The sequence below is a fragment of the Schistocerca cancellata genome, chromosome 6 (assembly GCF_023864275.1).
Source record: "Schistocerca cancellata isolate TAMUIC-IGC-003103 chromosome 6, iqSchCanc2.1, whole genome shotgun sequence".
Classification (NCBI taxonomy): domain Eukaryota; kingdom Metazoa; phylum Arthropoda; class Insecta; order Orthoptera; family Acrididae; genus Schistocerca; species Schistocerca cancellata.
The window spans coordinates 468,767,273-468,779,457 of record NC_064631.1 but is presented as its reverse complement, the minus strand read 5'-3'; positions in this window follow the sequence as shown (position 1 = coordinate 468,779,457).

Below are 12,185 nucleotides of genomic sequence, written 5' to 3'. Positions count from 1 at the left end.
TTCTAGGGGACTGATGACCTCAGATGTTAAGTCCCATAGTGCTCAGTGCCATTTTCGAACAAGTAGCTGTCAGAATGAAATTTTCACTGTGGAGCGGAGTGTGCGCTCGTATGAAATTTCCTGGCAGATTAAAACTGTGTGCCGCACCGAGACTCGAACTCGCTACCTTTGTCTCCGCAATATGACATCTTCTGATTCCTGACAGACGTGTAGGAAGAATCCCACATCTCGGCCAGTGAAAACAGCGGCCAGCATGCAGTGACTGGTATTCGCAGATTTCTTTTTGACACATCGTGGTTTGAAGTTATTGTTCATACGGCTGCACGTTGATTGATCGTTTTCTGCTAAACGAACCTCCAACATGTGCTGAGCCCTCTCCGGTAGAGCAGTAGTAGGTTTGACTATTAGAGTTTGATCCTGTTATAAAACTGTGAGCGACCTGTTTTAAGTTGAGGTTTACTGACTGTGACTTATTGTTTGGTTTTAAGGACTAGAGGTTCGGCTCTGCTTTAAGTAGGATGCTATCTTACAACTGTATTGGATTAAGAAGAAAAGTCCGCTCTGCCTTGTAGCAGCGACTTTATTTGTACTTAGTAGCATAACCTTTGTGTAAGGTGCCACAGCCAACTTCCAAAACGTCCAGAAGTAGATACTGTTTAATGCTCCTATAGTTTCAACATCTGCTACTTTCGTGGTTGAACCGTTCCACAAGTTGTATTATAAAGATAACTGACGTGTCTATAATTTGTCTAGACTATCCAATTGACCAAGAAACTTTTATACAGCGACTGTTGAAGTGCTTGGTGGTTTATGGAGTTTATTTTCTGAAGAATACGTTTACATTTGTTAAGGCGGTTCGAATATTTTCTGTGTTAAATGCTTTAAAGACTTTTGAATTCTGCTGCGCCCGCATTTGTATTTGCCTTAAGTATGGTATCATTGGAGGGGGAAGAGTCAAAGATTTATGTCTATGTCATTGCAGCCTGTGAGGCTTATTTTCTGAGGCCTACATTTGTTTAGGTGGTTTTAATACATTTTATGTTTAAAGCTTTAATAATTTTTGAAGTCTTTCGTGCCCTCATTTGAATTTGCCTTAAGAGCGGTTTCCTAGAAGGGGGCCAAAGTTTTACCGTTGTGTCGTTGCATAGTCTAAGAGCGGTTTGCTAAATGTGTTGACACCACTACTTTGGTTGTCTCGTAGGAGTCAGAGACTGGTGCCCGAAATTTACCTCCGAGATTGTTGTGCCTTCTATGGGCTTGCACCACGATCCAACGTCGGACTGACGAATAGCAATTTATTCATGTTTGATCTACTACTTTCTTGTGACACAAAAATCTTGATACATGGTTAAAGATTAATGTGAGGCTCGAGTAAAACTTTGTTTCTTACAGTCTGTTGGTTCTAAAAGAAAAGAGACATCTACGCTCAGTGTTATTTAACGATTATATTGTTATAAAGAGAGGAGGCATTTGTGCTTTGGATTCCTTAAAAGTTGGTATTGTTCTGAAGGTAAGAGACAGTTATGCATGGACCTTGTAACATGTTAGTAAATAGTTTTAATGTTGAATAAATTGGTTATAAAGATTGCTGAGCAACAAGCGATGTTCAATAAGTTTCCCAGTCATTCCTGTAGGACCACATTGTTGGTGTCCGCATCAGTTGCAGTTACAACTACTACTGTTACAACTTTTTAATCTTGGATTCCATGCTTCACTAGAATAGCTGAGTAGTGAGAACGTTTTTGGCGCCATTTTTCTATGCTACTATGCGTAGGTAGAACACACAAAAATGGTTCAAATGGCTCTAAGCACTATAGCACTTAACAGCTGAGGTCATCAGTCCCATAACCAACCTAAGGACATCACACATTTCCATGCCCAAGGCAGGATTCGAACCTGCGACCGTAGCAGCGGCGCGTTCCGGACTGAAGTGACTACAACCGTTTGGCTACAGCGACCGGCCAGAACACACTTTATAATCATTCGCACTCCTGGAGGTAACCCTGAGACCGGTGGAACAATAAGGCTATCCCTGAGGTCGGCTAGCCATAGACGACACCCAGAGCTTTGCGAAGTCATGCCAAGCTTATACAACGGTCTGTGGAGCAATCCCCATCAAAAACGTAACACAGACAAGGCCAAAACTCTACTGCCCAATGGCGCATACTGAAAGCTTCGAAGCCGGCCAGTGTGGCCGTGCGGTTCTAGGCGCTTCAGTCTGGAACAGCGTGACCGCTACGGTCGCAGGTTCGAATCCTGCCTCGGGCATGGATGTGTGTGATGTCCTTAGGTTAGTTACGTTAACGTAGCTCTAAGTCTAGGGGACTGATGACCTCACATTTTAAGTCCCATAGCTCTTAGAGCCTTTCGAACCATTTTTGAAAGCTTCGATGAACTAGTGACAGACAGTCTGGAAGGTCTGGTGGACGCGGCATTTATCGGTAGTCTCTCGTCAACGGACGTGCCTATGTGGTATGTTTGCGGCTGCGATGGCGTCCCTCGTGGAAGCACGCTGTAACCAGAATGTGAAGATAGGGTATCTATATCTTCCGTATCGACAATCGGTTAGCTGTGAATCTGAATCACGGTTGGATTCTAAAAAACGGGAATATACGTATCCTCAAAATCGACAGATTTGAATGTTCACGAATCCGTTGAGGTGAATGTCTGTACCAAATGCGAGCAAACGCAGCCAGTATCAAATCATTGTGACACTCATGTTCACATAGTGAGCTCTTTATCGCACAGCGGGTCCGGGTACGGACTGGCGAATGTGTATTTTGAATGGAAATGTGTCTAGTCCGTTCGTCGATTGGAGCGTTTCAAACTAGTCTCTGCAGCAATTCTTCGGAAGGATTTCCCTGTATTGCCGAATAAAGCCAAAAATTTTGGCGATATTTTCAGGAGAAATTATAGTTGACCTGGGGACTACGTACTCTATTAGATCATTAGCTAAGCTGTCTGTCCGTTCGAATTCTGCGAAGAGCTTGGGAATACTTTTCACATCCGGTCCTTTTGGAATGTGGTACCATGTTTAAGAACTGTACCTTGTTGCCGCAGTGCTTTGTTCTAGCTTGTGATATTCCAGCATCAGAAACACAAGCTGTTCAATGGAATGCATTGTTTCATACTCTTCCTTCGTTACGGTAACTTCCTTTTAGCCTTGAACGGCGGATTTGATCACTCCGGGTTCGGAGTTCCATTTGTAGGCACTATACATTAAGATTACAGCACCATGTGCTAGCAGATTTTGTAGCTACTGAACTTCAATACAAGATTCTTACAGCTTTCAAAATATACGTATCGTTCGCTGCATTCTTCGATCGATCATTATCTTCATGTTTTTTTTCATGAGAATCAAGGAGTCCTTTGCCGGACAAAACGTGTCTGAAAATCTTTAAATTTGCCGTTGACGTATTACTGTTTGCCTCAGATGCAGGAAAACCAGCGACGAATCGAAGAACGTAACGCGAATAATCGAGAAGTAGGCATGAAAATCAACTACAATAACATTTGAAAATTTTCAAAACTCTGCGTTGACAGCAATGCTTAACTTTCCAAAGGATTATATTGATATAAAATTGTCTCATTTCACATTTATCAATTTGTTTTGTACCGATTTCTGCAACAGTGTTAGTTCAAGCTGTCATGCGCTCAATATTTTCTCCTATGACGTGTATTTTCAATGTTACTAGAATTTCGTTCACTGTATCACGAACGTTACAGTGTCTTCCTTATGGTGGGATTCCCTGATTTTCAGAGGTCTTGGGCTGTGACAAACAACTGGGTGTATATTCTATATATTTGTATGAACTAAATTCAGGGACACTTACTTAAACTGGTTTGATATTCCTTAGAGAATATGCTAATAATTTGTAAGTGCTCAGATTTGGATGTGATTTCCTTTGTGTAGCCAGGACGAGAGAGAGAGATGAAATTAGGTAAAGTTCTAGCGATGATATATTTTGGCAATTTTAATTTTGGTGTAGCTCCATTCACTAATAATAAATTTCACCAAGTTGGCAGTCATCTTTAGTTTCATTTTTGTACATAAGGACATCTTTAACATAAGCAGACGTTTACTGGGATACGATTGGCTTTTAGAACCAAACACGTGTTAGCAAGATGATAGACCTTCAGAATTACTTAACGGGGTGCTTTTAAAGATAACCCAGTTTTATGCAGGAACGTGGTAAAACAAAAAACATCTGCACAAACGACGAAATAAACTAGTGATTTCCATACGAGCATAATATTATGCAGGTTATTGTGACTGTATTTGCACGTAAAACGTGAGTATAGCTGAAGTAACATTTGTATACGGTGCAAATATTTTATTTTGCAAGTACTAACGTAAACGCACCACGTTACTGGTTGCTTCTAGTCAACATGTATCCAGCTCAAGCAAACATAAAAGAATTACAATCGCCAAAACGACTACATTGACATTTCAAGGAGTGTAATGACTGTATTTGAATATCTATAGGCATTCTACACTGTCACCACCACCATTTAGTCTCAGACAACTTTGGAAGACATCGTTCAACACACACCACTAAGTGTTTTCAAAAATTCGGTCTGTCAGAAAGGTCTCCCTCACCAATACCTAACAACAGTTTCATTTTTAATGTATATGTGTATTAAAGGGATTAAAAGTATCTTCTATAACAAATGTACATTAACAATAGCTGAAAGTTTGTGCACTAATTGTTGTTTCAAGTATTCACTTTTTAAGTAATAATAATTCTTGTCACAGTTTTTTTACATAATTTTATTTCAAAGTCTGTTAATCCAAAATGTATTCATTTTTTTAATTTTCTGTCTACTGTGATTTGTCTTGCTCTTGATGAACATCTGTCACACATTTTCGCATTACTAAAAGCTATAGATTAGTTCTGGTTAGTAAAATGTTTGGCTCCTTTTTGTTATTTTACTCATTTCATTGTGTCTTTTTGTGGGCATGTGTGTGTTTTATATTTTATTATTGAAATTTTACACACATTTGTGTTGTACTTCATTAAATGCGGTGGACCTACAGCGTCCACTATTTACTAATCTTAAAGTGACAACTGGTCGGTGTCGGAAACGTGTTTAAGTTCTAAAACATGCCTAACCGTCGCTTTTTAAAGTTGCTGATGAACCTACGTGCCTTTTCAATTACATCTTTACTTTATTAAAATTCATGTGCTTATAATAAAGTAAAGAACAATCGCCTTCAGTCACAATCGTGATTTTATTTTAAAACACGGTGCATTTCGAGTTCTGGGGACACAGTGTAGGTGATTTGACAGTCTAAATCGATTTTTTTCCAGATATAGGTCAATTGTCAATTCTAGCCTATTTTAGGATTTTTATTTCAATGCACGATGCATTTTGAGTCCTGGAGACTCAATTTCAGGTCATTTGGCAGTATATATTGATTTTTTCCAAATTTAGGTTAATTCTATTCTGATTCCAGGCCATAATTAAACTAAGCCTGGAAAAAAAGTCGACAAAGACAGTCAGAGCACCTCAGGACGAACCTCCAGGGCTCGAAATACATCATGCATTGAAATAAAATCATAAATGTTGCTAAAGGAGTTTTACGAAAGTTTACGAAAGTAGTACAGTCACGGGAGAAACACTGACGCGAAAGGATGAAATTAAGCCATGTACTTATGTTGTTTACATGGTTCATATTTTTCTATGATAACAGTAACGCAGAGTCGCGTTCTTTCATCTCTTAAACGATTGATGTTAATTTCTTAAGAATCTAGTGTGAACCTCTTTACTCGCTTTTGTACACACGGCGTAATTTACTGGGTTCATTGTTTACACTCTAACAGTGCCTGGATTTTATAATACGTAGAGCGTCATGAAAACTGGGATATCCCCCTTTAGTAACAACACTCGTAGTCAGTGATGCTATAACGGAATTCCAATCGCCGATTCCCTCCTATACATTAACTGAGTCTGAATGTTCGGTTGTCCCTGTAACCAGGTGATTTGAGGTGTTAATGTCACAAGACGATGCTCTGATTAATTGTCCAAATATATTTAACGAGATGGGATCTGGATAAACTGAAAGAACCAGAGGTTGTAAGAAGTTTCAGAGGGAGCATTAGAGAACGATTGACAAGAACGGGGGAAAGAAATACAGTAGAAGAAAAATGGGTAGCTTTGAGAGATGAAATAGTGGAGGCAGCAGAAGAGGATCAAGTACACAATAAGACAAGGGTTAGCAGAAATCCTTGGGTAACAGAAGATATACTGAATTTAATTGGTGAAAGGAGAAATTATAAAAATGCAGTAAAAGTAGCAGGCAAACAGGAATACAAACGTCTCAAAAAATGAGATCGATAGGAAGTGCAAAATGCCTAAGCAGGGATGGCTAGAGGAAAAACGTAAGGATGTAGAGGCACATATCACTAGGAGTAAGATAGATAGATACTGCCTACAGGAAAACTAAAGAGACCTTTGGAGAAAAGAGAACGACCTGTATGAATATCAAGAGCTCAGATGAAAAACCGGTCCTAAGCAGAGAAGGGAAAGGCGAAAGGTGAAAGGGGAATCCAACTGGCTATACAAGGGAGATGTACTTGAGGGCAATATTACGGAAATGGAAGAGGACGTAGATGAAGATGAAATGGGAGATATGATACTTGGTGAAGAACTTGACAAAGCACTGAAAGACTTAAGTCGAAACAAAGTCTCGGGAGTAGACAGCATTCCGTTAGAGCTACTGATTGCCTTGAGAGAGCCAGCCTTGACGGAACTCTTCCACATGGTGAGCAATATGTAAGAGACAGGCGAAATACCCCCAGACTTCAAGAATAATGTAATAATTCCAACTTCAAAGAAAGCAGTTGCTGACAGGCGTGAAAATTACTTAACTATCTGTTTAATAAATCTCGGTTGCTAGGTACTAACACGACTCGTTTACAGAAGAAGCCGACCTCGGGGAGGGTCAGTTTGGATTCCGGAAAAATGTAGGAACACGCGAGGCAATACTGACCCTATGACTCCTCATAGAAGATAGGTTAAGGAAGGGCAAACCTACATTTATAGCATTTGTAGATTTAGAGAAAGCTTTTGACAGTGTTGACTGGAATATTATCTTTCAGCATATAAAGGTAGCAGCGGTAAAATACAGCGAGCGAAAGGCTACTTACAATTTGTGCAGAAACCAGATGACAGTTATAAGAGTCGACGGGCACGAAAGGGAAAGCCGCGTGGGATTAGCAGAGCGGTTTCTGGCGGTGCAGTTGTGGACTGTGCGGCTGGTCCCGGCGGCGGTTCGAGTCCTCCCTCGGGCCTGGGTGTGTGTGTTTGTCCTTAGCATAATTTAGGTTAAGTAGTGTGTAAGCTTAGGGACTGATGACCTTAGAAGTTAAGTCCCACAAGATTTCACAAACATTTGAACATTTTGGAACGAAAGGAAGGCCGTTGTTGAGAAGGGAGTGAGACAGGCTTGTAGCCTATCCATGATCTTATTCGATCTGTTTATTGAGCAAGCAGTAAAGGAAACAAAAGAATAATTTGGAGTAGGAATTAAAATCCAGTGAGAAGAAATAAAAACTTTGAAGTTTTCCGATGACATTGTAATTCTGTCAGAGACAGCAAAGGGCCTGGAAGAGCAGCTGAACGGAATGGACAGTGTCTTGAATGGAGGATATAAGATTAACATCAACAAAAGCAAAACGAGGGTAATGGAATGTAGTCGAATTATATGAGGTGATGCTGAGGAAATTAGGTTAAGAAATGAGCCATTTAAAGTAGTAGAGATTTTTTATTTGGGAAGCAAAATAATTGATGGTGGTCAAAGTACGGAGTATATAAAATGCAGACAGCCAATGGGAAGAAAAGCGTTTCTGAAGAAGAAAAATTTGTTTCTGTCGAGTATAGATTTAACTGTCAGGAAGGCCCTCGTGAAAGTATTCGTATGGAGTGTACCCATGTATGGAAGTGAAACATGGACGATAAATAGTTTAGACAAGAAGAGGATAGCGATATCGTGCTACAGAAGGAGGCTGAAATTTGATGGGTCGATCACGTAACTGATGAGGAGGTACTGAATAAAATTGGGGAGAAGCCTAGAAGAAGGAATCAGTTAGCAGGACATTTTCTGAGGCATCAAGGGATCACCAGTTTCGTACTGGAGGGAAGCGACGAGGCGGGGGGGGGGGGGGGGAGGGGGGGGGGGTAATCGTAGACGAAGACCAAGAGATAAATACCCTGTAAGAAGATTCAGAAATATGTGGGTTGCACTAGTTACTTGGAGATGAAGAGGCTTGCACAGTATACAGCAGCAGGAGAGCTACGTCAAACCAGTCTTTGGACAGAACACCACAAAAACAACCACTTCACATGATTCCCTGTGCTCATCACAATGGTTTTTAATTGTCCTGAGGCCCAAAACAGCATAAAAAGCGTCAGTCAAAATCAAATCGGATTATTAATTTCTGTGTGACTGGAGCAAGACATATTTAATATGCTGTCCACCGTTTTCTGTAACAAGTTGAAATCGAGAAACAGCATGTTCCACAACTGATCGAAGTGTTTAGGGGTAACATTCAGAATGTGTTGCGCAGTGCGTGCCTTCAATGCATCTAAGTTTACAATCGGAACCCTGAACCAACATCTTTCAAATAGCCCCAAAGCTGGAAGTCACACGGATTAAGATCAGGTGATTGGGTCAGCCAGGCTGTAGGGAAATGGCGACTGATAATTCTAGCATTTCCGGAATGGCACTTCAGCAGCTGTTTAACTGGATTTGGAATGTGCGGGCGTGTGCCATCTTGCATAAAAATGATTCCATCCACATATCCACGCAGTTGGGAAGCTGTAATGACGTGGTTGCGCAAAAGACACTCATAGCGCTTCCCAGTGACGGTACAGGTAAAGGACCGGAAGCACATGACTTCTCGAAATACTACGGCCCTATGATAAACGATGCCATAAACCTGTACCACACAGTGACCTTCTCAGGATGAAGTGGCTGTGGTTGATTTGCGTGTGGATTTTCCGTTGCCAGTATTCGGCAATTCCGTGTTTTGACATATCCTGTCTGATGGAAGTGGGCTTTGTCTGTCCACAAAATCATACACGGCCAATCACTGTCCACTTCCATGCGGTAAAGAAATTCTAAAGGAAAGGTCTCTCTTGCTGGCACATGAACACGCAGCAACTCGTGCACATGGGTAATTTTGAATGGATAGAAAAGAAGGATGTTTCGTAGGATTTTGATCACCGTGTTCACGGGCAGGTCCAAAGTTCGCGCAGTCCTCCGTGAACTACACGTTTGCACACCACCACTCGTCTCCCCCTGCTTCGCTGTGGCCACTGTGACGTCGAATCAGTTCGTTTCCTCCCTCTACCAGGTTTCGCACCAAAAGAACCCGTCTTCTACAATTTCCGAATCATTTTCTCGAGACCCACGGCAGTCACAGGTCCAACGCCTTTTTTCAAACTATTCACAATACAGAACTTTTGCAGAGCAACGTGTGCACAGTCATCATTCTTGTAATACAGCTTTACAAGCACAGCGCGATTCTGCATTGTGACAGTCATGGTGAACGTCGCAGATGCGAAAGGAGGGAAAACCGTGTATCCGGCGAGTTTATACCAACTTCAATGGGTCGTGCGCATGACAGGTGTTTTCATTTACGTATTCTGACACAAACAGCGCCATCTATTGCTCAATTTTCACACTATTTGTTCTTCTGCCATACGTTTTCCTCCTTCTCCGATAACATTCCGTTGCAATTTGACGTTATTCTGACCATTGGTGTTATTTCTACAGCGTTTTGAAAGTTTAACTATAATCACCTTGTACTTTCACCACTTACCTTCAAAGAAATTATTTCGCACTCGTAATCTGTATTACTCTAACTAGATATTATTGTATTATTTAGGCTATGAACACAACCTCCATTCAGTTCGTTTGGAGATGTTCTGGAGATGGACGCTGCGTGCTCTTTCATATTGGCTTCAAAGATAAACCTATCGCCGAAATCTTAACTGTAGGAGTGGACAATAGGTTGCTTGTTGCTGCAAAGTTGTAAATTTACTGTCGTCGTAGTCCGTCTGTAAGCTGTGAACAAGCAAGCGAGTCACCACTCTCTCTACCCCATAACGTCGCAATTGCCACCGGCTGCACTGTACTGCTAGCGGGATCTGATTCTTAGTGTGCTTGTACATCGGTTGCAGTGTTATTCGGAGTAACGCCACTTTCTCAACGATGAACACTACTTGCTCTTTAGTTTGCAGCAGACTACAATAATGAGAGGATTCCGATATCCGTATACGATATCGACCGAAAATAAGACGGACGCACTGCTTGCATTGAAAGTAAACCACAGCAAGACGAAGGGACTGCGAACCGGTGGAAATGAGACTGGCAACAAAACATCGAAAGGGAGTGTCTAAATGGTTCAAATGGCTCTGATCACTATGGGACTTAACTTCTAAGGTCATTAGTCCCATAGAACTTAGAACTACTTAAACCTAACTAACCTAAGGACATCACACACATTCATGCCCGAGGCAGGATTCGAACCTGCGACCGTAGTGGTCACGCGGTTCCAGTCTGTAGCGCCTAGAACCGCACGGCCACACCGGCCGGCGAAAGGGAGTGTCTCCTGTTAAATGAACTAAGGAAATCATCCTACCTTAAAAGCAACATGAACATGATGGGGGAAGCAAGGGGAACGTAATAAACAGTCTAACAAGGGAAACGAGTGTATTCCACACCAGTACCTTTCTACCAGTACTAATTTGGAAAATAAATTTCTGAGAATCCATGTCTGGACATATATTTGTAACTAAATGGTCCATAGGCGGTGAGTAAACTGAAAAAGAAAGGAATCGAAGTGGTCCACATGTGATGTTACAGAGTGCTGAATACTAAGAGGACTGATAAGATGAGAAATTAGGACAACATTGACTAGAAAGAGGGCCTGGATAATAGGACATCGTGGATTAATGTTCATAGCAATATAGGGTTTCGTAGAGGTCAATTGTAAGCGAACACAGAGGCCGAATTATACAGAACTATTGAAGTCGTTATGTGCCACTGACATTAGGTGTCTTACCTAAAAAAAAAAAAAAGTTTGGTGGGTCGCATGAAGCGAGTCAGAAGAACTGAAACAAAGAAAGTAGGAGGATGTTGGTCGCCGTGTTCTTGAGCCTAGCGACATGTGTGTGCGCTGTAAAATTACGAATGAGGAGCAAGGGCACACGTGACCTCGGTTCCCAATGCGGGCTTTCGCGCCACAATGCACTGCAAGCCGGCGGCCCGGTTCGTGCGGCGGTGTCGGAAGCCGAAAGTTGCCAAACCAAACAGCGGGCACGTAGCGATGTTTTGCGGGCCGCCCTGAGTCAGCCGAGCGCTGTCCAGTGCTGTGCTGTGCTCTGCTCTGCTCTGCTGATGGACACGCGTGCAGCGGCGGCGGCGGCGGCGGCGGCACCAGAAGGCGGCGGCAGGCGGCGGCCTCGCGCAGTAAATAAGCCACGGCCGCTCCCTTCCAAGTCCTTGGACCATCGCCTCCAACGATCCTGCCTCGCCTGCTGCGCTCTGCTGCTCTGAACCTCTCCTGCCCGCAACTCTCTTCCAACTGCGGAACGGCGTTAACTCCTGTGTCTGTCGACATTACCGACACATCAACAGACCCCCTTCGAAGTTTCTCTTGTATGCGTTAGTGATTTGGATGCCCCATCAAGCCACGCTCATGAAATGGAGTCTGAGGTACTGCGGCTAGCAACAAGCCACAGATCCTGATGGCTTCGCCGACGTCGTAAGCCACGGGTACAATGGGCGCATCCTCTGCAGTTAAATATGTGAGCGCTGTCGCGTATAGCCACATGCCTGTTAAGACATGAAGCCTCGAAACTGCACCGTTTGACACAGTGTTTGACTAGTGCTTGCTTTATTATTTCTTCTCTTTCAGTACTCAATCTGAGCTGATCTTGTGCGCCTACGACGACCTTGCTGTGTTTACGATTCTGTTAATAGTCAGCCGTCCACTAGGCGAACTCTGTCGTCACCGAAGACTCGGAGCTCCCACTTGTTCTACCTGTCACCATGTCACTGTGTTGTAAGTGATTCTGGGCGTTAGAATAGGATAGTAAAAATTTCCCCTACGTTTAAGTAAACTGCTCGACACAATTTTTTTTACACCCTCATGACTTGGATACTTTGTGTCCTT